The 4411-nt window shown below is 31.2% G+C and overlaps 1 long non-coding RNA gene across 1 annotated transcript; it reads left to right on the forward strand.

Moving 5' to 3' along the window:
• The first annotated feature begins 616 nt into the window (after positions 1-616).
• LOC126676381 (uncharacterized) lies at positions 617-3502 on the forward strand. Its single transcript, XR_007640275.2, has 3 exons — positions 617-757; positions 1959-2042; positions 3283-3502. It is a non-coding gene; the product is annotated as an uncharacterized LOC126676381 (long non-coding RNA).
• Positions 3503-4411: the final 909 nt, after the last annotated feature.

Genomic DNA, 4411 nt, shown 5'->3' on the forward strand with positions numbered 1-4411 from the left:
TCGAGACTAAAAGAGAATAAAATAAAAAAAGTTGGAAAGCCAGAGCTAATAGTATTCACGTCAAGGTCCGTGAAATATTATTAATAAATGATAGTCAAAGTTTCGTAAGTATACGAAATCGTTTTAAAAGAAAGTTTGACGATTAGTTAAGAATAAGGGTTAAAGTGCAAATTAGCCACTTTAAGGATTAAAGTGGACTTTTAACCACAAACTTTCGGAGGAAGTTGTGCTTTACTCTATTTTCTCAAGATAAGAAAATAATATCGATAAAGTGGTTATCGATAGTCATTAATATGAAAATTGGACGAAAAAGTGAGAAAAAGTGCAAGTTAGGTTAAAATGGAAATTTGGGCGTTTTTGGCCAAAATTGACAAAATAAATTATTGGAAAGTAAAGCTATAAGATATGGGATTAAAATTATTTATTTGGAAATAAATAATACGGAATTTATCGAGAATCGAATGATTAAGCGATTAGTGGACTAAATCGGACGAAAGAAAAGTTAGAAATTGAAGCGAAAGGAGGTGGCAACTTAAAGGACTAAAAGATATACTTTGCCAACATATAAATATCAAAAGCATATGATTTAAGATGAGGAACCCCTCATTTTCAGCAATCAAAAACGTGATGATCATCTTCTTCATGAAAGAAAAATTTCAAATGCCCATAACGTTTTCGCTTCTCATCAGAATTGCGTGATTCTTGCGGCCAAGGAACGAGGAAGCGATTATCTACAGCTCTATGGCATCAATTTGAGGTAAGGAGCTCGAATGTTGGTCAGGGTTTCAGAATAACATTTCGGTTTTTTTCAAGTTTGATGGTGATGATGTTTATTAGCTAGAAATTAATGTTTATACTATAAAATTGAGGAGATAAAATGATTATGGCTGAGAATTTGATTTGGTTATGATGCTTTGTGAAAATTATTCTAGGTTAGGGTTTGAGTGTTTAATTAGGGGTTTGGTTGTTTGATGATTGTTAGGGTATGAACTATGAATTTGGAGCCAAAATTTAAAGTGTTGATGGTGATTATTGGAAGGAATTGGTTAGGTCATGAAATAAACATGCCAACCTCAAGGTAAATTATGAAATTTATATAGTTTATAAAGGTTTTGGTATAGAGTTTGTGATGTTTGATTGTTGATGATCATAGGTTATAGAAATGTGTTGTGTGATTAATAAATTGATGAATTTTGATATGAAATGAGTTAAGGGTTTCAGCCTTGATATACGATCGATGTTGTAAAGTTCAAATGTTAATGTTGAGCATGATTTGGAGATATAAAGGGCTGATTACAGCTTAGAATTGGTTGATAAATGTTGATGGAAACTTGATTGAAAAATGGTAATGATACTCGGCCAAATTGTGTAGTTTATGCTTAGGTGTTTTAAATGGTGTTTGAAACTTGAATTGTCATGTTTATAAGAATGTATAGGGGCTGGACTATGATTGATTTCATGCTTGTTATGAGTGTCTAAGGACTGAATATGAGTTACGTAAACTAAATTGACGTTTTGCAGAAAATGTCTTGCAAAGCAGAGATATTGCAAAGGCAATATCTCGGGCTGTATAAATCAAAATCAAGTTCCGTTTATTGATACGAAAACTTTAGGATGTTAACTATTATTTCCTAAGTTTTAGTTTCTGTTGAACCGGACTCTAAAATGTTCATTTTGAACAGAACATTTTGTTGTGCAATCTGCCCTGCACTTGTAAACAGCTCCAAGGAAATAACTTCTGAGCTGATTTTCGACACCTTCGGGTTCGTTTTATGGTCCGAGACCTAAATGAAAGTTGTAGGCAACGTTCTAAACTTTAAAAATGTCAATTTGTTTTAGGGGTAGGACTATTTTAAGTAAGCGTTTTTTAATAGCCGAAATTGGCTACAAACATAATTTTGGTTAAGTTAATAATAGCTAGCATTTTATTAATTCTTGCTATTATTATATTTGCGTAGATTGGACGAGCGACTGTCGACAAGAAGTGAGGCAAACGGATCGAGATATCGTCATGCTTATTTGAATAATTTGGATAGCAAGTGGTGAGTACACTTTAAATTACTCGCTAATATTCATAAAGCTACGTATTTTAATACGAAAAGCTATATGAATATTTATATTTTTGAAATGTATGTTTGTTTAAAATGTATACCTATGTATGCTTCGAAAATGATGTTTTATCGTACTGTGTTATCTTGATAATAACATAAATAAATAAAAAGAATATATACGCTTAAACACCGGGGAAGGGTATAAAGTAATGTTATATAAATCGAATATCGAATAAAATACAAGTATTGAACCAAATACAGATAAGCAAAGTATAGTACATTCCTATTTGTACTATTATTCGAATATTTATAAAAGAACATAGTACGTTCCTATACGTACTATTAAACATAATCAAAACCCTATTGTGCGTGTGTTATAAATATATGCTCTTAGATTGTATTGTGCATGTCATGGTCCATAAAGGATCAAGAAAACCCAACAGAAATCATCAAAATGATAAATACATGAGATAATAAAAGTGTAATGTGACATATTCAATAATAAGAACTGAGATATAAGGTGGAACTCGGTAGAATTATCACAGGACCTGTATCTCATCCATTCTCGATGATAGTCCTCGGGACTCATGCGAAATAAAAAGTAGGTACGATACATCGAGAATCAATACGAAACAAGATCGAGACATAATGTGAACAAACATTCCTATTAAATGTCAATAGGAATTATATGAATCGACAGTTAAGTTCAAAAGACTTGCAGGGTGCAGAGTCCGAATACAGACACGAGGTTGAACTCGGTTGAACTATCTCGGGACTCACAACTTGGGATTAAGCAGTTGCATGAGTAACTCGGTCGAACTATCTCGGGACTGTGCCACGTGGTTATGGGTAACTCGGTGGAACTATCTCGGGACCCAACCATAAGGATCAAGTCACAAGAGACTTGCCAATGATTTAATTCGACTTAGAATCATGATGATATAAACTAAGATTTAAGATTCGGCCGAAAACTAATGCAACAAAACGAGAAAGAAAAATATCAACACCATAATAAGAAATCAAAGATGTCAAATACGTATAAACTATAAGGTTATGTAATAAACAAAGAGTTATGAAGGAAAGTAAATAGGGTATGCAATATGATTTCAGAAGAGTATTTTCTATATATAAAATGGGTTTTCAATGGTTTTAACCCTTTATGTGATATTGCGTGTAATTTGGTGAACTCACTCAGTTTTATACTGATCCCATTGCTCCTCCCATTTTTCAGGGATAGCATGATATGATTTGGAGAGTCAATCTTCCGAAGTTCTAATTCTCGGAAGTGATTTTTACAAGAAGAAAAAGAAAGTTTTCATTCTAGCGGTCCGCAGTAGTCTAGATTGTTTTTGTCTATGTATTTGTATAACACATTTTAACTCTGATTTTATTTGTAAATGAGGTCACATGTATTTTATATATGAAATATGATTTGATTTGCGAAAAATTTACACAGGATTATAGGCTTGCTACGGGTTTCGGAGCTACCACTCCCATTCCCTAGCGCCGGTCGCGACTCATAAATTTGGGTCGTGACATGATTAAGAACATTAATTGCCATAATATTTACAAAAATGCTGGAGATATTTTGATACAGCTCTGATTCATATTTGATACATTTTCGATTCATATTTGATACATTTTCGATACATATTTAATACATCTTCAATACATTCCCCGTATGATGCATCTCCTATACATATTTGATATATATTCGATAGTTCAAAATATTTTTTCTTGTTTTTATATTTTTTTTATTACGTAACTTTGTCCTTAATTTTTTTATTTGTCATTAGTTTTTAATTTATCGTTGTAATTCGCATTTGTTTATGTTTTTTATTTATTTTTATTTGGATACAACAATAAATAAAGTATAAATTATGAAATTAAATAAAAACAATTACCTTGAATTTTAAAAATCTACCATGATAACATACTATTAGCTTCTTATTGTTCATATATCTCTCATCAACGACTTTTCTTTGATAAAAAGATAGATATTATTATTTTTAAGATAATATTATATTATACGAATTTTCTTTAATTTTTAAAATGAAAATAATACAGAAAATGATATGTACGGTCGCAAAAACAAATTGCAAAAATATTATTGTCTTAACCTTTGATTGCATATGTTAAATGATTTAAACGGCAATATACCCCTCAATAGGCAATTAACATATAAAGTAACTTTATAGACAAATCAGTACACGAACTTGGTGATTATGGGCAATTTGTCCCATTTTGGCAATTTTTCCTTCAATTTATAAGTTAAATGTCTCTTAAAATGACAATTTACCCCCCTAATTTTTAAGTTGATTTGTCAAAATTGGCTATATAATGACCCGTTTTTAAGTTAT

This window comes from Mercurialis annua, linkage group LG4 (genome assembly GCF_937616625.2).
Source record: "Mercurialis annua linkage group LG4, ddMerAnnu1.2, whole genome shotgun sequence".
Lineage (NCBI taxonomy): Eukaryota > Viridiplantae > Streptophyta > Magnoliopsida > Malpighiales > Euphorbiaceae > Mercurialis > Mercurialis annua.